This window comes from Phyllobates terribilis, unplaced genomic scaffold (genome assembly GCF_046119375.1).
Source record: "Phyllobates terribilis strain yellow unplaced genomic scaffold, ASM4611937v1 Scaffold_74__1_contigs__length_7073193, whole genome shotgun sequence".
Classification (NCBI taxonomy): domain Eukaryota; kingdom Metazoa; phylum Chordata; class Amphibia; order Anura; family Dendrobatidae; genus Phyllobates; species Phyllobates terribilis.
Genome location: NW_027362834.1, coordinates 1,129,890 through 1,154,100, shown reverse-complemented (window position 1 = coordinate 1,154,100; position 24,211 = coordinate 1,129,890). Strand labels below are relative to the sequence as shown.

The window sequence follows — 24,211 nt, the reverse complement described above, 5'->3', positions numbered from 1 at the left end:
CCACTCAATACATGCGACACAAGTCCAGGATCAATCCATTTCTCATCGTACAACTTACTATAGAAGCCATTCACCTCATTCAACACATTCTTCCCAACCACACTAGATCCATCTTCACCTACCACTTCACTCAAATCCAACTTCCTTCCATTCATTTTTTTAAAAAAGTACCTGGTGCACTTTTCATTCTTTTCCAAATGCTCTAACTTGGTACGGTAAATAATCTCTTTACCTTTTTCATCCAGAAGACATTTTAACTCATTCTTAGCAACCTCAAGCTGATCAGACATATCCATTCCTTTCCTAACACACCCACGCAACCAATCAATCCGTCTACTTAAGTCATTAAATCTATTACGATATCTGGCAGCTTTTTTGTAGCCCCATTTTTTAAAGAAAGTTTTTAACTGTAATTTCACCAAATCCCACCATTCAAGCACACTACCAAAATCACGCTTACGCCACCTCCAACTTGCATACCTTTTCTCCAACTCACTCATCACCTCCTCATCCTCCAACAACCTCGTATTCAATTTCCAAACCCCACCCCCAAACACCATGTCCCCATTCGCACTAAAAACTCCACGCAAACACTCATGATCAGAAAAAGGTACCTTATGTTGAACATAACTTGAACAAACCATATTTTTGGAAAATAACATCCTATCTATCCTCGATGAAATATTACCACGGTCAGCATAATATGTAGGCGGTGGTGGAATGCCATACTCAAGTATTGCAGCGTCTAAGAAAGAAAAATCAGAAATAAGTTGAGATAACTTTTTTCCTGTAATGTCCACATTACCTTCTGTGACACAATTACAGTCACCAACAAAAACTGTAGGAATTTTTCCAGGGAGAAAAAAACTCAATTTCTCAAGAAGAGCAAGCCGCTCCTCTTTTTTAGTAGGACAATATAAATTAATCATTCTAACCTTCCACCCCCTATAACTCAAAAAAACAATAATGCAGCGACCCACCTCCACAACCGTGTAACTATCAATAGTAATATTCTTATTACCAACTAAAATCCCCACACCATCATTTTTGTTAAAGCTGGACCCCGACCAAACATACTGGCCATAAGGCCAGTCCTTATCCACTGGAGATTCAGTAATCCCACACTCTTGTAGACAATAGACATCTGCACTCAAACCCTTTAGATAATCCAGAACTGTTGTTCTTCGGGTAACAGATCTAATTTGCCTAACATTAAGGGACACAATGTCCCATCCAGAATGATGCGGCATAACTAAAGGGGATCACACATAACCTGAAAAAAAAAGAAAGAAAACATCAACTCAACCTTCATCAAGCAAAGCAAAGCTATTACCATCTGGCTGAATGCCAAATGTAACAATGTCAGGAGAAAATACATCTGATGGGTAAGCACGAGAGTCCACCGGGCTATCACACACGGCAGCAATGGATGAACACTCAGTCCTTGGCTTCTTCTTGACCACATCAGGATCCTCCTCATCAGAGAAACGGACAGCAGACAAGTCCCCTTGGCCACCGCCCCCGATCTCCTCTGAAGCAGTATTGCACCAAGATATGACAGGAGAATTGGACAAGTCCATTTCCCCCTCACCACGGACACCAAACTGGGGAGGGAAAGGTGACATCACCTCTGGAATCACCATGTCAAAGCCTCCTGACGCAGGAGGCTGAAGCTGGGCATCTTCAAATATGTCGTCCATCTGAGTGCCATCCTCTTCCTCTTGGGGAGCAGTTGCCTCCCCGACATCCGGAAGGGGACCTTGTGGAACCCTAGTAGAAGTCGAAGAAACAGCAGGCCCCTCCGCGACCACTTGAGCAAAAGACTTAGGAGTGGTTCTAGCTTGACACTGCCTAAGAACATGCCCCTCCTCACCACAAGCATCACACTTTACCTGGTTCTTGCAGTCTTTCGCCATATGACCAGACGTGTTACACCTCCTGCAGGTTGGAGGATACCTGCAGGACTCCTGGACATGACCATACTTGTTACATCTTCTGCAGAAAAAAGGAGCATCAGGAAAGTACAAGAAACCAGTGTCTCTCCCAATAGAGAAACTCATAGGAGGATAATGTATGCCCCCTGGCCCCTCGGGGTCTGTAGCAAAACGAACAAAGTACTTGTATTTGCCAGTCCACAAGCCTTCTTCATTCGAGATCTTGTGGGAAAAATGCACATAAGTACAATGCCTCCTCAAGAATACAGTAATGTCCTCCTGGGGGATAAAGGGATTGTGCATAAACACAACAACAGGAACATCCCCATTTGAATAGAGGACAGTAAAAGTGAGTCCATCTAGGAGGGAGTTCTCAGTATGGCCTTTCAAGGTTCTATAAAGATTTTGGCAAGCAGCCATAGTAGAAAGAACAAGCACATACCTTCCATGACTTCTAAATTCCTGCAGGCAAAGAATGTCCGACTTCTTAATCTTCAATGCTTCATAGAAGATGGCATTCACCAGGTAGGACATGGAAAAATGTCCCTTCTTCTCCTCGGAAATCTCAATGCGAAATCCATTCTTGACCCGGGGGTCCCCGGTCCCAGCAAATTTCAGCTTGACTCCCATAGTCAGCCACGGAAATCGCCTTCCCGTTTCCTCCTCACTCTCCCCCTATAGCAGCATCCAGCTTAAGCCACCGGAGTGGCGATGCTGGAAGGCCGAGGGCTAGCACTCAAGGAACCTGATGTCCAGACACTTGATCTGAGCCAAAAGGCCGAGAAGCGATAACCAGAATTGGTTTCCGACTACGGTGCCACCCAAGGATTCTGAAAAGTCCATTTGTGGAGATGGCCACCTGGACTCCCGTTAAGAAGACATGCTGTCAACCTCTAGATCCCTCACATGCCTGCACTTTTCGGCTTGCTGCTGCTGCAATCCACGCGTTTTAGATCTGCATAACTCCACCTCTTTTAGCACAGTACCCTCAACCCCCGGCTGTTCCCACCCGCCTCAACACCGTTGGAAGGGAGGAGAACCAATTAAGGCGGGGGGGGGGGTGGAACGAGCAGCTGTCTACCCTTAGCAGGAGGGTTGCTGATTAATTACCTCTCCTGCTGCTGCTGCTGCTGGCTGTCCAGCAGCAGACTGAAGGTGGCTGCTGCTGTGCGCAGGTATATAAAGGCTCAGAGCCTATTATGACACGCGCAGCCAGCGTTCCATTGCCACATTCCGTCTACTGCAGGCGGGATACCTGGATGGCTGAATGTCACTGAGAAGCTCACAGAGACCGCCATAAGCAACAGTTTAAAAGAATGCCACAGACTAATCAACCAAACTTTTTGGGTTGGTTTCTCTTTTATAGTCTGCAGGCATTAAATGAAAGAAGTCAGTGTTCCAGCAGAGGGAGACAACGTTTCAGAAAAGGCATTGTAGCAAACCAAAAAAGAAATTTTAAGCGCAGCAGAGTAACCAGCTCACATACCTGTTAGCTCAGGTGAGTTTAAAAGGCTGCTGTTGATAACAAGGGCATTTGCTAAATAGATGGTGTGTGTGCAACAATATACTGAAAGGTCAATTATATTGTGCAGCTTATCTCACCACCTGTAGTTATTTAGGTGAAAGCTCCAAAATGCTTGCCTAATATGTCTGTTTATCCAAAAGGAAGTATAGAGGGAGAGCTAGATAGATAGCATTGCATTACATTACATTACATGGCAATGCAATGCACAGTTGCTGAAGTTGAACCAAAATGAGCTTGTCATCTGGCTTCTGCAACTTTTAACATGAAAAATCCAATGAGGAGAAGAAAAGCAAAGCCAAAGAGTCCATCCCAAAATCCGACAAACAAGCAAAATGAACAAAAAGCATTGAATTCAATTCTTTCTGATTTTAGAAACTGCATTAAAGAAGGGGTGCACCGGTCCTGGAGATACTGCAATACCAGGTCAATGCGTGGAGTGGACAGAGCTAGCTCTTTTTCCATCTCCCTGTTCTAAAAATCCATTTAATATATGGTCCCCAGATAGGGGACGTATCAGATATTAAACTGATAAGAACAGATACTACACTTGATCTTAGCCAAAAGGCCGAGAAGCGATAACCAGAATTGGTTTCCGACTACGGTGCCACCCAAGGATTCTGAAAAGTCCATTTGTGGAGATGGCCACCTGGACTCCCGTTAAGAAGACATGCTGTCAACCTCTAGATCAGTCACATGCCTGCACTTTTCGGCTTGCTGCTGCTGCAATCCACGCGTTTTAGATCTGCATAACTCCACCTCTTTTAGCACAGTACCCTCAACCCCCGGCTGTTCCCACCCGCCTCAACACTGTCGGAAGGGAGGAGAACCAATTAAGGCGGGGGGGGGGTGGAACGAGCAGCTGTCTACCCTTAGCAGGAGGGTTGCTGATTAATTACCTCTCCTGCTGCTGCTGCTGCTGGCTGTCCAGCAGCAGACTGAAGGTGGCTGCTGCTGTGCGCAGGTATATAAAGGCTCAGAGCCTATTATGACACGCGCAGCCAGCGTTCCATTGCCACATTCCGTCTACTGCAGGCGGGATACCTGGATGGCTGAATGTCACTGAGAAGCTCACAGAGACCGCCATAAGCAACAGTTTAAAAGAATGCCACAGACTAATCAACCAAACTTTTTGGGTTGGTTTCTCTTTTATAGTCTGCAGGCATTAAATGAAAGAAGTCAGTGTTCCAGCAGAGGGAGACAACGTTTCAGAAAAGGCATTGTAGCAAACCAAAAAAGAAATTTTAAGCGCAGCAGAGTAACCAGCTCACATACCTGTTAGCTCAGGTGAGTTTAAAAGGCTGCTGTTGATAACAAGGGCATTTGCTAAATAGATGGTGTGTGTGCAACAATATACTGAAAGGTCAATTATATTGTGCAGCTTATCTCACCACCTGTAGTTATTTAGGTGAAAGCTCCAAAATGCTTGCCTAATATGTCTGTTTATCCAAAAGGAAGTATAGAGGGAGAGCTAGATAGATAGCATTGCATTACATTACATTACATGGCAATGCAATGCACAGTTGCTGAAGTTGAACCAAAATGAGCTTGTCATCTGGCTTCTGCAACTTTTAACATGAAAAATCCAATGAGGAGAAGAAAAGCAAAGCCAAAGAGTCCATCCCAAAATCCGACAAACAAGCAAAATGAACAAAAATCATTGAATTCAATTCTTTCTGATTTTAGAAACTGCATTAAAGAAGGGGTGCACCGGTCCTGGAGATACTGCAATACCAGGTCAATGCGTGGAGTGGACAGAGCAAGCTCTTTTTCCATCTCCCTGTTCTAAAAATCCATTTAATATATGGTCCCCAGATAGGGGACGTATCAGATATTAAACTGATAAGAACAGATACTACACTTGATCTTAGCCAAAAGGCCGAGAAGCGATAACCAGAATTGGTTTCCGACTACGGTGCCACCCAAGGATTCTGAAAAGTCCATTTGTGGAGATGGCCACCTGGACTCCCGTTAAGAAGACATGCTGTCAACCTCTAGATCCCTCACATGCCTGCACTTTTCGGCTTGCTGCTGCTGCAATCCACGCGTTTTAGATCTGCATAACTCCACCTCTTTTAGCACAGTACCCTCAACCCCCGGCTGTTCCCACCCGCCTCAACACCGTTGGAAGGGAGGAGAACCAATTAAGGCGGGGGGGGGGGTGGAACGAGCAGCTGTCTACCCTTAGCAGGAGGGTTGCTGATTAATTACCTCTCCTGCTGCTGCTGCTGGCTGTCCAGCAGCAGACTGAAGGTGGCTGCTGCTGTGCGCAGGTATATAAAGGCTCAGAGCCTATTATGACACGCGCAGCCAGCGTTCCATTGCCACATTCCGTCTACTGCAGGCGGGATACCTGGATGGCTGAATGTCACTGAGAAGCTCACAGAGACCGCCATAAGCAACAGTTTAAAAGAATGCCACAGACTAATCAACCAAACTTTTTGGGTTGGTTTCTCTTTTATAGTCTGCAGGCATTAAATGAAAGAAGTCAGTGTTCCAGCAGAGGGAGACAACGTTTCAGAAAAGGCATTGTAGCAAACCAAAAAAGAAATTTTAAGCGCAGCAGAGTAACCAGCTCACATACCTGTTAGCTCAGGTGAGTTTAAAAGGCTGCTGTTGATAACAAGGGCATTTGCTAAATAGATGGTGTGTGTGCAACAATATACTGAAAGGTCAATTATATTGTGCAGCTTATCTCACCACCTGTAGTTATTTAGGTGAAAGCTCCAAAATGCTTGCCTAATATGTCTGTTTATCCAAAAGGAAGTATAGAGGGAGAGCTAGATAGATAGCATTGCATTACATTACATTACATGGCAATGCAATGCACAGTTGCTGAAGTTGAACCAAAATGAGCTTGTCATCTGGCTTCTGCAACTTTTAACATGAAAAATCCAATGAGGAGAAGAAAAGCAAAGCCAAAGAGTCCATCCCAAAATCCGACAAACAAGCAAAATGAACAAAAATCATTGAATTCAATTCTTTCTGATTTTAGAAACTGCATTAAAGAAGGGGTGCACCGGTCCTGGAGATACTGCAATACCAGGTCAATGCGTGGAGTGGACAGAGCAAGCTCTTTTTCCATCTCCCTGTTCTAAAAATCCATTTAATATATGGTCCCCAGATAGGGGACGTATCAGATATTAAACTGATAAGAACAGATACTACACTTGATCTTAGCCAAAAGGCCGAGAAGCGATAACCAGAATTGGTTTCCGACTACGGTGCCACCCAAGGATTCTGAAAAGTCCATTTGTGGAGATGGCCACCTGGACTCCCGTTAAGAAGACATGCTGTCAACCTCTAGATCCCTCACATGCCTGCACTTTTCGGCTTGCTGCTGCTGCAATCCACGCGTTTTAGATCTGCATAACTCCACCTCTTTTAGCACAGTACCCTCAACCCCCGGCTGTTCCCACCCGCCTCAACACCGTTGGAAGGGAGGAGAACCAATTAAGGCGGGGGGGGGGGTGGAACGAGCAGCTGTCTACCCTTAGCAGGAGGGTTGCTGATTAATTACCTCTCCTGCTGCTGCTGCTACTGGCTGTCCAGCAGCAGACTGAAGGTGGCTGCTGCTGTGCGCAGGTATATAAAGGCTCAGAGCCTATTATGACACGCGCAGCCAGCGTTCCATTGCCACATTCCGTCTACTGCAGGCGGGATACCTGGATGGCTGAATGTCACTGAGAAGCTCACAGAGACCGCCATAAGCAACAGTTTAAAAGAATGCCACAGACTAATCAACCAAACTTTTTGGGTTGGTTTCTCTTTTATAGTCTGCAGGCATTAAATGAAAGAAGTCAGTGTTCCAGCAGAGGGAGACAACGTTTCAGAAAAGGCATTGTAGCAAACCAAAAAAGAAATTTTAAGCGCAGCAGAGTAACCAGCTCACATACCTGTTAGCTCAGGTGAGTTTAAAAGGCTGCTGTTGATAACAAGGGCATTTGCTAAATAGATGGTGTGTGTGCAACAATATACTGAAAGGTCAATTATATTGTGCAGCTTATCTCACCACCTGTAGTTATTTAGGTGAAAGCTCCAAAATGCTTGCCTAATATGTCTGTTTATCCAAAAGGAAGTATAGAGGGAGAGCTAGATAGATAGCATTGCATTACATTACATTACATGGCAATGCAATGCACAGTTGCTGAAGTTGAACCAAAATGAGCTTGTCATCTGGCTTCTGCAACTTTTAACATGAAAAATCCAATGAGGAGAAGAAAAGCAAAGCCAAAGAGTCCATCCCAAAATCCGACAAACAAGCAAAATGAACAAAAAGCATTGAATTCAATTCTTTCTGATTTTAGAAACTGCATTAAAGAAGGGGTGCACCGGTCCTGGAGATACTGCAATACCAGGTCAATGCGTGGAGTGGACAGAGCAAGCTCTTTTTCCATCTCCCTGTTCTAAAAATCCATTTAATATATGGTCCCCAGATAGGGGACGTATCAGATATTAAACTGATAAGAACAGATACTACACTTGATCTTAGCCAAAAGGCCGAGAAGCGATAACCAGAATTGGTTTCCGACTACGGTGCCACCCAAGGATTCTGAAAAGTCCATTTGTGGAGATGGCCACCTGGACTCCCGTTAAGAAGACATGCTGTCAACCTCTAGATCCCTCACATGCCTGCACTTTTCGGCTTGCTGCTGCTGCAATCCACGCGTTTTAGATCTGCATAACTCCACCTCTTTTAGCACAGTACCCTCAACCCCCGGCTGTTCCCACCCGCCTCAACACCGTTGGAAGGGAGGAGAACCAATTAAGGCGGGGGGGGGGTGGAACGAGCAGCTGTCTACCCTTAGCAGGAGGGTTGCTGATTAATTACCTCTCCTGCTGCTGCTGCTGCTGGCTGTCCAGCAGCAGACTGAAGGTGGCTGCTGCTGTGCGCAGGTATATAAAGGCTCAGAGCCTATTATGACACGCGCAGCCAGCGTTCCATTGCCACATTCCGTCTACTGCAGGCGGGATACCTGGATGGCTGAATGTCACTGAGAAGCTCACAGAGACCGCCATAAGCAACAGTTTAAAAGAATGCCACAGACTAATCAACCAAACTTTTTGGGTTGGTTTCTCTTTTATAGTCTGCAGGCATTAAATGAAAGAAGTCAGTGTTCCAGCAGAGGGAGACAACGTTTCAGAAAAGGCATTGTAGCAAACCAAAAAAGAAATTTTAAGCGCAGCAGAGTAACCAGCTCACATACCTGTTAGCTCAGGTGAGTTTAAAAGGCTGCTGTTGATAACAAGGGCATTTGCTAAATAGATGGTGTGTGTGCAACAATATACTGAAAGGTCAATTATATTGTGCAGCTTATCTCACCACCTGTAGTTATTTAGGTGAAAGCTCCAAAATGCTTGCCTAATATGTCTGTTTATCCAAAAGGAAGTATAGAGGGAGAGCTAGATAGATAGCATTGCATTACATTACATTACATGGCAATGCAATGCACAGTTGCTGAAGTTGAACCAAAATGAGCTTGTCATCTGGCTTCTGCAACTTTTAATATGAAAAATCCAATGAGGAGAAGAAAAGCAAAGCCAAAGAGCCCATCCCAAAATCCGACAAACAAGCAAAATGAACAAAAAGCATTGAATTCAATTCTTTCTGATTTTAGAAACTGCATTAAAGAAGGGGTGCACCGGTCCTGGAGATACTGGAATACCAGGTCAATGCGTGGAGTGGACAGAGCAAGCTCTTTTTCCATCTCCCTGTTCTAAAAATCCATTTAATATATGGTCCCCAGATAGGGGACGTATCAGATATTAAACTGATAAGAACAGATACTACACTTGATCTTAGCCAAAAGGCCGAGAAGCGATAACCAGAATTGGTTTCCGACTACGGTGCCACCCAAGGATTCTGAAAAGTCCATTTGTGGAGATGGCCACCTGGACTCCCGTTAAGAAGACATGCTGTCAACCTCTAGATCCCTCACATGCCTGCACTTTTCGGCATGCTGCTGCTGCAATCCATGCGTTATAGATCTGCATAACTCCACCTCTTTTAGCACAGTACCCTCAACCCCCGGCTGTTCCCACCCGCCTCAACACCGTTGGAAGGGAGGAGATCCAATTAAGGCGGGGGGGGGGTGGAACGAGCAGCTGTCTACCCTTAGCAGGAGGGTTGCTGATTAATTACCTCTCCTGCTGCTGCTGCTGCTGGCTGTCCAGCAGCAGACTGAAGGTGGCTGCTGCTGTGCGCAGGTATATAAAGGCTCAGAGCCTATTATGACACGCGCAGCCAGCGTTCCATTGCCACATTCCGTCTACTGCAGGCGGGATACCTGGATGGCTGAATGTCACTGAGAAGCTCACAGAGACCGCCATAAGCAACAGTTTAAAAGAATGCCACAGACTAATCAACCAAACTTTTTGGGTTGGTTTCTCTTTTATAGTCTGCAGGCATTAAATGAAAGAAGTCAGTGGTCCAGCAGAGGGAGACAACGTTTCAGAAAAGGCATTGTAGCAAACCAAAAAAGAAATTTTAAGCGCAGCAGAGTAACCAGCTCACATACCTGTTAGCTCAGGTGAGTTTAAAAGGCTGCTGTTGATAACAAGGGCATTTGCTAAATAGATGGTGTGTGTGCAACAATATACTGAAAGGTCAATTATATTGTGCAGCTTATCTCACCACCTGTAGTTATTTAGGTGAAAGCTCCAAAATGCTTGCCTAATATGTCTGTTTATCCAAAAGGAAGTATAGAGGGAGAGCTAGATAGATAGCATTGCATTACATTACATTACATGGCAATGCAATGCACAGTTGCTGAAGTTGAACCAAAATGAGCTTGTCATCTGGCTTCTGCAACTTTTAATATGAAAAATCCAATGAGGAGAAGAAAAGCAAAGCCAAAGAGCCCATCCCAAAATCCGACAAACAAGCAAAATGAACAAAAAGCATTGAATTCAATTCTTTCTGATTTTAGAAACTGCATTAAAGAAGGGGTGCACCGGTCCTTGAGATACTGGAATACCAGGTCAATGCGTGGAGTGGACAGAGCAAGCTCTTTTTCCATCTCCCTGTTCTAAAAATCCATTTAATATATGGTCCCCAGATAGGGGACGTATCAGATATTAAACTGATAAGAACAGATACTACACTTGATCTTAGCCAAAAGGCCGAGAAGCGATAACCAGAATTGGTTTCCGACTACGGTGCCACCCAAGGATTCTGAAAAGTCCATTTGTGGAGATGGCCACCTGGACTCCCGTTAAGAAGACATGCTGTCAACCTCTAGATCCCTCACATGCCTGCACTTTTCGGCATGCTGCTGCTGCAATCCATGCGTTATAGATCTGCATAACTACACCTCTTTTAGCACAGTACCCTCAACCCCCGGCTGTTCCCACCCGCCTCAACACCGTTGGAAGGGAGGAGATCCAATTAAGGCGGGGGGGGGGTGGAACGAGCAGCTGTCTACCCTTAGCAGGAGGGTTGCTGATTAATTACCTGTCCTGCTGCTGCTGCTGCTGGCTGTCCAGCAGCAGACTGAAGGTGGCTGCTGCTGTGCGCAGGTATATAAAGGCTCAGAGCCTATTATGACACGCGCAGCCAGCGTTCCATTGCCACATTCCGTCTACTGCAGGCGGGATACCTGGATGGCTGAATGTCACTGAGAAGCTCACAGAGACCGCCATAAGCAACAGTTTAAAAGAATGCCACAGACTAATCAACCAAACTTTTTGGGTTGGTTTCTCTTTTATAGTCTGCAGGCATTAAATGAAAGAAGTCAGTGTTCCAGCAGAGGGAGACAACGTTTCAGAAAAGGCATTGTAGCAAACCAAAAAAGAAATTTTAAGCGCAGCAGAGTAACCAGCTCACATACCTGTTAGCTCAGGTGAGTTTAAAAGGCTGCTGTTGATAACAAGGGCATTTGCTAAATAGATGGTGTGTGTGCAACAATATACTGAAAGGTCAATTATATTGTGCAGCTTATCTCACCACCTGTAGTTATTTAGGTGAAAGCTCCAAAATGCTTGCCTAATATGTCTGTTTATCCAAAAGGAAGTATAGAGGGAGAGCTAGATAGATAGCATTGCATTACATTACATTACATGGCAATGCAATGCAGAGTTGCTGAAGTTGAACCAAAATGAGCTTGTCATCTGGCTTCTGCAACTTTTAACATGAAAAATCCAATGAGGAGAAGAAAAGCAAAGCCAAAGAGTCCATCCCAAAATCCGACAAACAAGCAAAATGAACAAAAAGCATTGAATTCAATTCTTTCTGATTTTAGAAACTGCATTAAAGAAGGGGTGCACCGGTCCTGGAGATACTGCAATACCAGGTCAATGCGTGGAGTGGACAGAGCAAGCTCTTTTTCCATCTCCCTGTTCTAAAAATCCATTTAATATATGGTCCCCAGATAGGGGACGTATCAGATATTAAACTGATAAGAACAGATACTACACTTGATCTTAGCCAAAAGGCCGAGAAGCGATAACCAGAATTGGTTTCCGACTACGGTGCCACCCAAGGATTCTGAAAAGTCCATTTGAGGAGATGGCCACCTGGACTCCCGTTAAGAAGACATGCTGTCAACCTCTAGATCCCTCACATGCCTGCACTTTTCGGCTTGCTGCTGCTGCAATCCACGCGTTTTAGATCTGCATAACTCCACCTCTTTTAGCACAGTACCCTCAACCCCCAGCTGTTCCCACCCGCCTCAACACCGTTGGAAGGGAGGAGAACCAATTAAGGCGGGGGGGGGGGTGGAACGAGCAGCTGTCTACCCTTAGCAGGAGGGTTGCTGATTAATTACCTCTCCTGCTGCTGCTGCTGCTGGCTGTCCAGCAGCAGACTGAAGGTGGCTGCTGCTGTGCGCAGGTATATAAAGGCTCAGAGCCTATTATGACACGCGCAGCCAGCGTTCCATTGCCACATTCCGACTACTGCAGGCGGGATACCTGGATGGCTGAATGTCACTGAGAAGCTCACAGAGACCGCCATAAGCAACAGTTTAAAAGAATGCCACAGACTAATCAACCAAACTTTTTGGGTTGGTTTCTCTTTTATAGTCTGCAGGCATTAAATGAAAGAAGTCAGTGTTCCAGCAGAGGGAGACAACGTTTCAGAAAAGGCATTGTAGCAAACCAAAAAAGAAATTTTAAGCGCAGCAGAGTAACCAGCTCACATACCTGTTAGCTCAGGTGAGTTTAAAAGGCTGCTGTTGATAACAAGGGCATTTGCTAAATAGATGGTGTGTGTGCAACAATATACTGAAAGGTCAATTATATTGTGCAGCTTATCTCACCACCTGTAGTTATTTAGGTGAAAGCTCCAAAATGCTTGCCTAATATGTCTGTTTATCCAAAAGGAAGTATAGAGGGAGAGCTAGATAGATAGCATTGCATTACATTACATTACATGGCAATGCAATGCACAGTTGCTGAAGTTGAACCAAAATGAGCTTGTCATCTGGCTTCTGCAACTTTTAACATGAAAAATCCAATGAGGAGAAGAAAAGCAAAGCCAAAGAGTCCATCCCAAAATCCGACAAACAAGCAAAATGAACAAAAAGCATTGAATTCAATTCTTTCTGATTTTAGAAACTGCATTAAAGAAGGGGTGCACCGGTCCTGGAGATACTGCAATACCAGGTCAATGCGTGGAGTGGACAGAGCAAGCTCTTTTTCCATCTCCCTGTTCTAAAAATCCATTTAATATATGGTCCCCAGATAGGGGACGTATCAGATATTAAACTGATAAGAACAGATACTACACTTGATCTTAGCCAAAAGGCCGAGAAGCGATAACCAGAATTGGTTTCCGACTACGGTGCCACCCAAGGATTCTGAAAAGTCCATTTGTGGAGATGGCCACCTGGACTCCCGTTAAGAAGACATGCTGTCAACCTCTAGATCCCTCACATGCCTGCACTTTTCGGCATGCTGCTGCTGCAATCCATGCGTTATAGATCTGCATAACTCCACCTCTTTTAGCACAGTACCCTCAACCCCCGGCTGTTCCCACCCGCCTCAACACCGTTGGAAGGGAGGAGAACCAATTAAGGCGGGGGGGGGGGGGTGGAACGAGCAGCTGTCTACCCTTAGCAGGAGGGTTGCTGATTAATTACCTCTCCTGCTGCTGCTGCTGCTGGCTGTCCAGCAGCTGACTGAAGGTGGCTGCTGCTGTGCGCAGGTATATAAAGGCTCAGAGCCTATTATGACACGCGCAGCCAGCGTTCCATTGCCACATTCCGACTACTGCAGGCGGGATACCTGGATGGCTGAATGTCACTGAGAAGCTCACAGAGACCGCCATAAGCAACAGTTTAAAAGAATGCCACAGACTAATCAACCAAACTTTTTGGGTTGGTTTCTCTTTTATAGTCTGCAGGCATTAAATGAAAGAAGTCAGTGTTCCAGCAGAGGGAGACAACGTTTCAGAAAAGGCATTGTAGCAAACCAAAAAAGAAATTTTAAGCGCAGCAGAGTAACCAGCTCACATACCTGTTAGCTCAGGTGAGTTTAAAAGGCTGCTGTTGATAACAAGGGCATTTGCTAAATAGATGGTGTGTGTGCAACAATATACTGAAAGGTCAATTATATTGTGCAGCTTATCTCACCACCTGTAGTTATTTAGGTGAAAGCTCCAAAATGCTTGCCTAATATGTCTGTTTATCCAAAAGGAAGTATAGAGGGAGAGCTAGATAGATAGCATTGCATTACATTACATTACATGGCAATGCAATGCACAGTTGCTGAAGTTGAACCAAAATGAGCTTGTCATCTGGCTTCTGCAACTTTTAACATGAAAAATCCAATGAGGAGAAGAAAAGCAAAGCCAAAGAGTCCATCCCAAAATCCGACAAACAAGCAAAATGAACAAAAAGCATTGAATTCAATTGTTTCTGATTTTAGAAACTGCATTAAAGAAGGGGTGCACCGGTCCTGGAGATACTGCAATACCAGGTCAATGCGTGGAGTGGACAGAGCAAGCTCTTTTTCCATCTCCCTGTTCTAAAAATCCATTTAATATATGGTCCCCAGATAGGGGACGTATCAGATATTAAACTGATAAGAACAGATACTACACTTGATCTTAGCCAAAAGGCCGAGAAGCGATAACCAGAATTGGTTTCCGACTACGGTGCCACCCAAGGATTCTGAAAAGTCCATTTGTGGAGATGGCCACCTGGACTCCCGTTAAGAAGACATGCTGTCAACCTCTAGATCCCTCACATGCCTGCACTTTTCGGCTTGCTGCTGCTGCAATCCACGCGTTTTAGATCTGCATAACTCCACCTCTTTTAGCACAGTACCCTCAACCCCCGGCTGTTCCCACCCGCCTCAACACCGTTGGAAGGGAGGAGAACCAATTAAGGCGGGGGGGGGGGGTGGAACGAGCAGCTGTCTACCCTTAGCAGGAGGGTTGCTGATTAATTACCTCTTCTGCTGCTGCTGCTGCTGGCTGTCCAGCAGCAGACTGAAGGTGGCTGCTGCTGTGCGCAGGTATATAAAGGCTCAGAGCCTATTATGACACGCGCAGACAGCGTTCCATTGCCACATTCCGTCTACTGCAGGCGGGATACCTGGATGGCTGAATGTCACTGAGAAGCTCACAGAGACCGCCATAAGCAACAGTTTAAAAGAATGCCACAGACTAATCAACCAAACTTTTTGGGTTGGTTTCTCTTTTATAGTCTGCAGGCATTAAATGAAAGAAGTCAGTGTTCCAGCAGAGGGAGACAACGTTTCAGAAAAGGCATTGTAGCAAACCAAAAAAGAAATTTTAAGCGCAGCAGAGTAACCAGCTCACATACCTGTTAGCTCAGGTGAGTTTAAAAGGCTGCTGTTGATAACAAGGGCATTTGCTAAATAGATGGTGTGTGTGCAACAATATACTGAAAGGTCAATTATATTGTGCAGCTTATCTCACCACCTGTAGTTATTTAGGTGAAAGCTCCAAAATGCTTGCCTAATATGTCTGTTTATCCAAAAGGAAGTATAGAGGGAGAGCTAGATAGATAGCATTGCATTACATTACATTACATGGCAATGCAATGCACAGTTGCTGAAGTTGAACCAAAATGAGCTTGTCATCTGGCTTCTGCAACTTTTAACATGAAAAATCCAATGAGGAGAAGAAAAGCAAAGCCAAAGAGTCCATCCCAAAATCCGACAAACAAGCAAAATGAACAAAAAGCATTGAATTCAATTCTTTCTGATTTTAGAAACTGCATTAAAGAAGGGGTGCACCGGTCCTGGAGATACTGCAATACCAGGTCAATGCGTGGAGTGGACAGAGCAAGCTCTTTTTCCATCTCCCTGTTCTAAAAATCCATTTAATATATGGTCCCCAGATAGGGGACGTATCAGATATTAAACTGATAAGAACAGATACTACACTTGATCTTAGCCAAAAGGCCGAGAAGCGATAACCAGAATTGGTTTCCGACTACGGTGCCACCCAAGGATTCTGAAAAGTCCATTTGTGGAGATGGCCACCTGGACTCCCGTTAAGAAGACATGCTGTCAACCTCTAGATCCCTCACATGCCTGCACTTTTCGGCTTGCTGCTGCTGCAATCCACGCGTTTTAGATCTGCATAACTCCACCTCTTTTAGCACAGTACCCTCAACCCCCGGCTGTTCCCACCCGCCTCAACACCGTTGGAAGGGAGGAGAACCAATTAAGGCGGGGGGGGGGGTGGAACGAGCAGCTGTCTACCCTTAGCAGGAGGGTTGCTGATTAATTACCTCTCCTGCTGCTGCAGCTGCTGGCTGTCCAGCAGCAGACTGAAGGTGGCTGCTGCTGTGCGCAGGTATATAAAGGCTCAGAGCCTATTATGACACGCGCAGCCAGCGTTCCATTGCCACATTCCGTCTACTGCAGGCGGGATACCTGGATGGCTGAATGTCACTGAGAAGCTCACAGAGACCGCCATAAGCAACAGTTTAAAAGAATGCCACAGACTAATCAACCAAACTTTTTGGGTTGGTTTCTCTTTTATAGTCTGCAGGCATTAAATGAAAGAAGTCAGTGTTCCAGCAGAGGGAGACAACGTTTCAGAAAAGGCATTGTAGCAAACCAAAAAAGAAATTTTAAGCGTAGCAGAGTAACCAGCTCACATACCTGTTAGCTCAGGTGAGTTTAAAAGGCTGCTGTTGATAACAAGGGCATTTGCTAAATAGATGGTGTGTGTGCAACAATATACTGAAAGGTCAATTATATTGTGCAGCTTATCTCACCACCTGTAGTTATTTAGGTGAAAGCTCCAAAATGCTTGCCTAATATGTCTGTTTATCCAAAAGGAAGTATAGAGGGAGAGCTAGATAGATAGCATTGCATTACATTACATTACATGGCAATGCAATGCACAGTTGCTGAAGTTGAACCAAAATGAGCTTGTCATCTGGCTTCTGCAACTTTTAACATGAAAAATCCAATGAGGAGAAGAAAAGCAAAGCCAAAGAGTCCATCCCAAAATCCGACAAACAAGCAAAATGAACAAAAAGCATTGAATTCAATTCTTTCTGATTTTAGAAACTGCATTAAAGAAGGGGTGCACCGGTCCTGGAGATACTGCAATACCAGGTCAATGCGTGGAGTGGACAGAGCAAGCTCTTTTTCCATCTCCCTGTTCTAAAAATCCATTTAATATATGTCCCCAGATAGGGGACGTATCAGATATTAAACTGATAAGAACAGATACTACACTTGATCTTAGCCAAAAGGCCGAGAAGCGATAACCAGAATTGGTTTCCGACTACGGTGCCACCCAAGGATTCTGAAAAGTCCATTTGTGGAGATGGCCACCTGGACTCCCGTTAAGAAGACATGCTGTCAACCTCTAGATCCCTCACATGCCTGCACTTTTCGGCTTGCTGCTGCTGCAATCCACGCTTTTTAGATCTGCATAACTCCACCTCTTTTAGCACAGTACCCTCAACCCCCGGCTGTTCCCACCCGCCTCAACACCGTTGGAAGGGAGGAGAACCAATTAAGGCGGGGGGGGGGTGGAACGAGCAGCTGTCTACCCTTAGCAGGAGGGTTGCTGATTAATTACCTCTCCTGCTGCTGCTGCTGCTGGCTGTCCAGCAGCAGACTGAAGGTGGCTGCTGCTGTGCGCAGGTATATAAAGGCTCAGAGCCTATTATGACACGCGCAGCCAGCGTTCCATTGCCACATTCCGTCTACTGCAGGCGGGATACCTGGATGGCTGAATGTCACTGAGAAGCTCACAGAGACCGCCATAAGCAACAGTTTAAAAGAATGCCACAGACTAATCAACCAAACTTTTTGGGTTGGTTTCTCTTTTATAGTCTGCAGGCATTAAATGAAAGAAGTCAGTGTTCCAGCAGAGGGAGACAACGTTTCAGAAAAGGCATTGTAGCAAACCAAAAAAGAAATTTTAAGCGCAGCAGAGTAACCAGCTCACATACCTGTTAGCTCAGGTGAGTTTAAAAGGCTGCTGTTGATAACAAGGGCATTTGCTAAATAGATGGTGTGTGTGCAACAATATACTGAAAGGTCAATTATATTGTGCAGCTTATCTCACCACCTGTAGTTATTTAGGTGAAAGCTCCAAAATGCTTGCCTAATATGTCTGTTTATCCAAAAGAAAGTTTAGAGGGAGAGCTAGATAGATAGCATTGCATTACATTACATTACATGGCAATGCAATGCACAGTTGCTGAAGTTGAACCAAAATGAGCTTGTCATCTGGCTTCTGCAACTTTTAACATGAAAAATCCAATGAGGAGAAGAAAAGCAAAGCCAAAGAGTCCATCCCAAAATCCGACAAACAAGCAAAATGAACAAAAAGCATTGAATTCAATTCTTTCTGATTTTAGAAACTGCATTAAAGAAGGGGTGCACCGGTCCTGGAGATACTGCAATACCAGGTCAATGCGTGGAGTGGACAGAGCAAGCTCTTTTTCCATCTCCCTGTTCTAAAAATCCATTTAATATATGGTCCCCAGATAGGGGACGTATCAGATATTAAACTGATAAGAACAGATACTACACTTGATCTTAGCCAAAAGGCCGAGAAGCGATAACCAGAATTGGTTTCCGACTACGGTGCCACCCAAGGATTCTGAAAAGTCCATTTGTGGAGATGGCCACCTGGACTCCCGTTAAGAAGACATGCTGTCAACCTCTAGATCCCTCACATGCCTGCACTTTTCGGCTTGCTGCTGCTGCAATCCACGCGTTTTAGATCTGCATAACTCCACCTCTTTTAGCACAGTACCCTCAACCCCCGGCTGTTCCCACCCGCCTCAACACCGTTGGAAGGGAGGAGAACCAATTAAGGCGGGGGGGGGGTGGAACGAGCAGCTGTCTACCCTTAGCAGGAGGGTTGCTGATTAATTACCTCTCCTGCTGCTGCTGCTGGCTGTCCAGCAGCAGACTGAAGGTGGCTGCTGCTGTGCGCAGGTATATAAAGGCTCAGAGCCTATTATGACACGCGCAGCCAGCGTTCCATTGCCACATTCCGTCTACTGCAGGCGGGATACCTGGATGGCTGAATGTCACTGAGAAGCTCACAGAGACCGCCATAAGCAACAGTTTAAAAGAATGCCACAGACTAATCAACCAAACTTTTTGGGTTGGTTTCTCTTTTATAGTCTGCAGGCATTAAATGAAAGAAGTCAGTGTTCCAGCAGAGGGAGACAACGTTTCAGAAAAGGCATTGTAGCAAACCAAAAAAGAAATTTTAAGCGCAGCAGAGTAACCAGCTCACATACCTGTTAGCTCAGGTGAGTTTAAAAGGCTGCTGTTGATAACAAGGGCATTTGCTAAATAGATGGTGTGTGTGCAACAATATACTGATAGGTCAATTATATTGTGCAGCTTATCTCACCACCTGTAGTTATTTAGGTGAAAGCTCCAAAATGCTTGCCTAATATGTCTGTTTATCCAAAAGGAAGTATAGAGGGAGAGCTAGATAGATAGCATTGCATTACATTACATTACATGGCAATGCAATGCACAGTTGCTGAAGTTGAACCAAAATGAGCTTGTCATCTGGCTTCTGCAACTTTTAACATGAAAAATCCAATGAGGAGAAGAAAAGCAAAGCCAAAGAGTCCATCCCAAAATCCGACAAACAAGCAAAATGAACAAAAAGCATTGAATTCAATTCTTTCTGATTTTAGAAACTGCATTAAAGAAGGGGTGCACCGGTCCTGGAGATACTGCAATACCAGGTCAATGCGTGGAGTGGACAGAGCAAGCTCTTTTTCCATCTCCCTGTTCTAAAAATCCATTTAATATATGGTCCCCAGATAGGGGACGTATCAGATATTAAACTGATAAGAACAGATACTACACTTGATCTTAGCCAAAAGGCCGAGAAGCGATAACCAGAATTGGTTTCCGACTACGGTGCCACCCAAGGATTCTGAAAAGTCCATTTGTGGAGATGGCCACCTGGACTTCCGTTAAGAAGACATGCTGTCAACCTCTAGATCCCTCACATGCCTGCACTTTTCGGCTTGCTGCTGCTGCAATCCACGCGTTTTAGATCTGCATAACTCCACCTCTTTTAGCACAGTACCCTCAACCCCCGGCTGTTCCCACCCGCCTCAACACCGTTGGAAGGGAGGAGAACCAATTAAGGCGGGGGGGGGTGGAACGAGCAGCTGTCTACCCTTAGCAGGAGGGTTGCTGATTAATTACCTCTCCTGCTGCTGCTGCTGCTGGCTGTCCAGCAGCAGACTGAACGTGGCTGCTGCTGTGCGCAGGTATATAAAGGCTCAGAGCCTATTATGACATGCGCAGCCAGCGTTCCATTGCCACATTCCGTCTACTGCAGGCGGGATACCTGGATGGCTGAATGTCACTGAGAAGCTCACAGAGACCGCCATAAGCAACAGTTTAAAAGAATGCCACAGACTAATCAACCAAACTTTTTGGGTTGGTTTCTCTTTTATAGTCTGCAGGCATTAAATGAAAGAAGTCAGTGTTCCAGCAGAGGGAGACAACGTTTCAGAAAAGGCATTGTAGCAAACCAAAAAAGAAATTTTAAGCGCAGCAGAGTAACCAGCTCACATACCTGTTAGCTCAGGTGAGTTTAAAAGGCTGCTGTTGATAACAAGGGCATTTGCTAAATAGATGGTGTGTGTGCAACAATATACTGAAAGGTCAATTATATTGTGCAGCTTATCTCACCACCTGTAGTTATTTAGGTGAAAGCTCCAAAATGCTTGCCTAATATGTCTGTTTATCCAAAAGGAAGTATAGAGGGAGAGCTAGATAGATAGCATTGCATTACATTACATTACATGGCAATGCAATGCACAGTTGCTGAAGTTGAACCAAAATGAGCTTGTCATCTGGCTTCTGCAACTTTTAACATGAAAAATCCAATGAGGAGAAGAAAAGCAAAGCCAAAGAGTCCATCCCAAAATCCGACAAACAAGCAAAATGAACAAAAAGCATTGAATTCAATTCTTTCTGATTTTAGAAACTGCATTAAAGAAGGGGTGCACCGGTCCTGGAGATACTGCAATACCAGGTCAATGCGTGGAGTGGACAGAGCAAGCTCTTTTTCCATCTCCCTGTTCTAAAAATCCATTTAATATATGGTCCCCAGATAGGGGACGTATCAGATATTAAACTGATAAGAACAGATACTACACTTGATCTTAGCCAAAAGGCCGAGAAGCGATAACCAGAATTGGTTTCCGACTACGGTGCCACCCAAGGATTCTGAAAAGTCCATTTGTGGAGATGGCCACCTGGACTCCCGTTAAGAAGACATGCTGTCAACCTCTAGATCCCTCACATGCCTGCACTTTTCGGCTTGCTGCTGCTGCAATCCACGCGTTTTAGATCTGCATAACTCCACCTCTTTTAGCACAGTACCCTCAACCCCCGGCTGTTCCCACCCGCCTCAACACCGTTGGAAGGGAGGAGAACCAATTAAGGCTGGGGGGGGGGGTGGAACGAGCAGCTGTCTACCCTTAGCAGGAGGGTTGCTGATTAATTACCTCTCCTGCTGCTGCTGCTGGCTGTCCAGCAGCAGACTGAAGGTGGCTGCTGCTGTGCGCAGGTATATAAAGGCTCAGAGCCTATTATGACACGCGCAGCCAGCGTTCCATTGCCACATTCCGTCTACTGCAGGCGGGATACCTGGATGGCTGAATGTCACTGAGAAGCTCACAGAGACCGCCATAAGCAACAGTTTAAAAGAATGCCACAGACTAATCAACCAAACTTTTTGGGTTGGTTTCTCTTTTATAGTCTGCAGGCATTAAATGAAAGAAGTCAGTGTTCCAGCAGAGGGAGACAACGTTTCAGAAAAGGCATTGTAGCAAACCAAAAAAGAAATTTTAAGCGCAGCAGAGTAACCAGCTCACATACCTGTTAGCTCAGGTGAGTTTAAAAGGCTGCTGTTGATAACAAGGGCATTTGCTAAATAGATGGTATGTGTGCAACAATATACTGAAAGGTCAATTATATTGTGCAGCTTATCTCACCACCTGTAGTTATTTAGGTGAAAGCTCCAAAATGCTTGCCTAATATGTCTGTTTATCCAAAAGGAAGTATAGAGGGAGAGCTAGATAGATAGCATTGCATTACATTACATTACATGGCAATGCAATGCACAGTTGCTGAAGTTGAACCAAAATGAGCTTGTCATCTGGCTTCTGCAACTTTTAACATGAAAAATCCAATGAGGAGAAGAAAAGCAAAGCCAAAGAGTCCATCCCAAAATCCGACAAACAAGCAAAATGAACAAAAAGCATTGAATTCAATTCTTTCTGATTTTAGAAACTGCATTAAAGAAGGGGTGCACCGGTCCTGGAGATACTGCAATACCAGGTCAATGCGTGGAGTGGACAGAGCAAGCTCTTTTTCCATCTCCCTGTTCTAAAAATCCATTTAATATATGGTCCCCAGATAGGGGACGTATCAGATATTAAACTGATAAGAACAGATACTACACTTGATCTTAGCCAAAAGGCCGAGAAGCGATAACCAGAATTGGTTTCCGACTACGGTGCCACCCAAGGATTCTGAAAAGTCCATTTGTGGAGATGGCCACCTGGACTCCCGTTAAGAAGACATGCTGTCAACCTCTAGATCCCTCACATGCCTGCACTTTTCGGCTTGCTGCTGCTGCAATCCACGCGTTTTAGATCTGCATAACTCCACCTCTTTTAGCACAGTACCCTCAACCCCCAGCTGTTCCCACCCGCCTCAACACCGTTGGAAGGGAGGAGAACCAATTAAGGCGAGGGGGGGGGGTGGAACGAGCAGCTGTCTACCCTTAGCAGGAGGGTTGCTGATTAATTACCTCTCCTGCTGCTGCTGCTGCTGGCTGTCCAGCAGCAGACTGAAGGTGGCTGCTGCTGTGCGCAGGTATATAAAGGCTCAGAGCCTATTATGACACGCGCAGCCAGCGTTCCATTGCCACATTCCGACTACTGCAGGCGGGATACCTGGATGGCTGAATGTCACTGAGAAGCTCACAGAGACCGCCATAAGCAACAGTTTAAAAGAATGCCACAGACTAATCAACCAAACTTTTTGGGTTGGTTTCTCTTTTATAGTCTGCAGGCATTAAATGAAAGAAGTCAGTGTTCCAGCAGAGGGAGACAACGTTTCAGAAAAGGCATTGTAGCAAACCAAAAAAGAAATTTTAAGCGCAGCAGAGTAACCAGCTCACATACCTGTTAGCTCAGGTGAGTTTAAAAGGCTGCTGTTGATAACAAGGGCATTTGCTAAATAGATGGTGTGTGTGCAACAATATACTGAAAGGTCAATTATATTGTGCAGCTTATCTCACCACCTGTAGTTATTTAGGTGAAAGCTCCAAAATGCTTGCCTAATATGTCTGTTTATCCAAAAGGAAGTATAGAGGGAGAGCTAGATAGATAGCATTGCATTACATTACATTACATGGCAATGCAATGCACAGTTGCTGAAGTTGAACCAAAATGAGCTTGTCATCTGGCTTCTGCAACTTTTAACATGAAAAATCCAATGAGGAGAAGAAAAGCAAAGCCAAAGAGTCCATCCCAAAATCCGACAAACAAGCAAAATGAACAAAAAGCATTGAATTCAATTCTTTCTGATTTTAGAAACTGCATTAAAGAAGGGGTGCACCGGTCCTGGAGATACTGCAATACCAGGTCAATGCGTGGAGTGGACAGAGCAAGCTCTTTTTCCATCTCCCTGTTCTAAAAATCCATTTAATATATGGTCCCCAGATAGGGGACGTATCAGATATTAAACTGATAAGAACAGATACTACACTTGATCTTAGCCAAAAGGCCGAGAAGCGATAACCAGAATTGGTTTCCGACTACGGTGCCACCCAAGGATTCTGAAAAGTCCATTTGTGGAGATGGCCACCTGGACTCCCGTTAAGAAGACATGCTGTCAACCTCTAGATCCCTCACATGCCTGCACTTTTCGGCATGCTGCTGCTGCAATCCATGCGTTATAGATCTGCATAACTCCACCTCTTTTAGCACAGTACCCTCAACCCCCGGCTGTTCCCACCCGCCTCAACACCGTTGGAAGGGAGGAGAACCAATTAAGGCGGGGGGGGGGGGGTGGAACGAGCAGCTGTCTACCCTTAGCAGGAGGGTTGCTGATTAATTACCTCTCCTGCTGCTGCTGCTGCTGGCTGTCCAGCAGCTGACTGAAGGTGGCTGCTGCTGTGCGCAGGTATATAAAGGCTCAGAGCCTATTATGACACGCGCAGCCAGCGTTCCATTGCCACATTCCGACTACTGCAGGCGGGATACCTGGATGGCTGAATGTCACTGAGAAGCTCACAGAGACCGCC

At 45.2% G+C, this 24,211-nt stretch overlaps 16 non-coding genes across 16 annotated transcripts; all 16 read right to left on the bottom strand.

The window, feature by feature from the left end:
* Positions 1–3,845: 3,845 nt before the first annotated feature.
* On the bottom strand, positions 3,846–4,036 carry LOC141195938 (U2 spliceosomal RNA). The gene has a single exon (XR_012268509.1). It is a non-coding gene; the product is annotated as a U2 spliceosomal RNA (small nuclear RNA).
* A 1,120-nt stretch (positions 4,037–5,156) lies between these two features.
* Positions 5,157–5,347, bottom strand: LOC141194501 (U2 spliceosomal RNA). Its single transcript, XR_012267126.1, has one exon. It is a non-coding gene; the product is annotated as a U2 spliceosomal RNA (small nuclear RNA).
* Positions 5,348–6,465: 1,118 nt separating this feature from the next.
* LOC141194500 (U2 spliceosomal RNA) lies at positions 6,466–6,656 on the bottom strand. The gene has a single exon (XR_012267125.1). It is a non-coding gene; the product is annotated as a U2 spliceosomal RNA (small nuclear RNA).
* A 1,121-nt stretch (positions 6,657–7,777) lies between these two features.
* LOC141194498 (U2 spliceosomal RNA) lies at positions 7,778–7,968 on the bottom strand. The gene has a single exon (XR_012267123.1). It is a non-coding gene; the product is annotated as a U2 spliceosomal RNA (small nuclear RNA).
* Positions 7,969–9,088: 1,120 nt separating this feature from the next.
* Positions 9,089–9,279, bottom strand: LOC141195876 (U2 spliceosomal RNA). Its single transcript, XR_012268449.1, has one exon. It is a non-coding gene; the product is annotated as a U2 spliceosomal RNA (small nuclear RNA).
* Positions 9,280–10,399: 1,120 nt separating this feature from the next.
* Positions 10,400–10,590, bottom strand: LOC141196176 (U2 spliceosomal RNA). The gene has a single exon (XR_012268741.1). It is a non-coding gene; the product is annotated as a U2 spliceosomal RNA (small nuclear RNA).
* A 1,120-nt stretch (positions 10,591–11,710) lies between these two features.
* Positions 11,711–11,901, bottom strand: LOC141194497 (U2 spliceosomal RNA). Its single transcript, XR_012267122.1, has one exon. It is a non-coding gene; the product is annotated as a U2 spliceosomal RNA (small nuclear RNA).
* A 1,121-nt stretch (positions 11,902–13,022) lies between these two features.
* On the bottom strand, positions 13,023–13,213 carry LOC141194496 (U2 spliceosomal RNA). The gene has a single exon (XR_012267121.1). It is a non-coding gene; the product is annotated as a U2 spliceosomal RNA (small nuclear RNA).
* A 1,123-nt stretch (positions 13,214–14,336) lies between these two features.
* On the bottom strand, positions 14,337–14,527 carry LOC141194495 (U2 spliceosomal RNA). Its single transcript, XR_012267120.1, has one exon. It is a non-coding gene; the product is annotated as a U2 spliceosomal RNA (small nuclear RNA).
* Positions 14,528–15,649: 1,122 nt separating this feature from the next.
* On the bottom strand, positions 15,650–15,840 carry LOC141194493 (U2 spliceosomal RNA). Its single transcript, XR_012267119.1, has one exon. It is a non-coding gene; the product is annotated as a U2 spliceosomal RNA (small nuclear RNA).
* A 1,121-nt stretch (positions 15,841–16,961) lies between these two features.
* LOC141195885 (U2 spliceosomal RNA) lies at positions 16,962–17,151 on the bottom strand. Its single transcript, XR_012268456.1, has one exon. It is a non-coding gene; the product is annotated as a U2 spliceosomal RNA (small nuclear RNA).
* A 1,120-nt stretch (positions 17,152–18,271) lies between these two features.
* On the bottom strand, positions 18,272–18,462 carry LOC141194492 (U2 spliceosomal RNA). The gene has a single exon (XR_012267118.1). It is a non-coding gene; the product is annotated as a U2 spliceosomal RNA (small nuclear RNA).
* Positions 18,463–19,579: 1,117 nt separating this feature from the next.
* On the bottom strand, positions 19,580–19,770 carry LOC141194491 (U2 spliceosomal RNA). The gene has a single exon (XR_012267117.1). It is a non-coding gene; the product is annotated as a U2 spliceosomal RNA (small nuclear RNA).
* A 1,119-nt stretch (positions 19,771–20,889) lies between these two features.
* Positions 20,890–21,080, bottom strand: LOC141194490 (U2 spliceosomal RNA). The gene has a single exon (XR_012267116.1). It is a non-coding gene; the product is annotated as a U2 spliceosomal RNA (small nuclear RNA).
* Positions 21,081–22,199: 1,119 nt separating this feature from the next.
* Positions 22,200–22,390, bottom strand: LOC141194489 (U2 spliceosomal RNA). The gene has a single exon (XR_012267115.1). It is a non-coding gene; the product is annotated as a U2 spliceosomal RNA (small nuclear RNA).
* A 1,122-nt stretch (positions 22,391–23,512) lies between these two features.
* On the bottom strand, positions 23,513–23,703 carry LOC141194488 (U2 spliceosomal RNA). Its single transcript, XR_012267114.1, has one exon. It is a non-coding gene; the product is annotated as a U2 spliceosomal RNA (small nuclear RNA).
* Between the last annotated feature and the right edge of the window lie 508 nt (positions 23,704–24,211).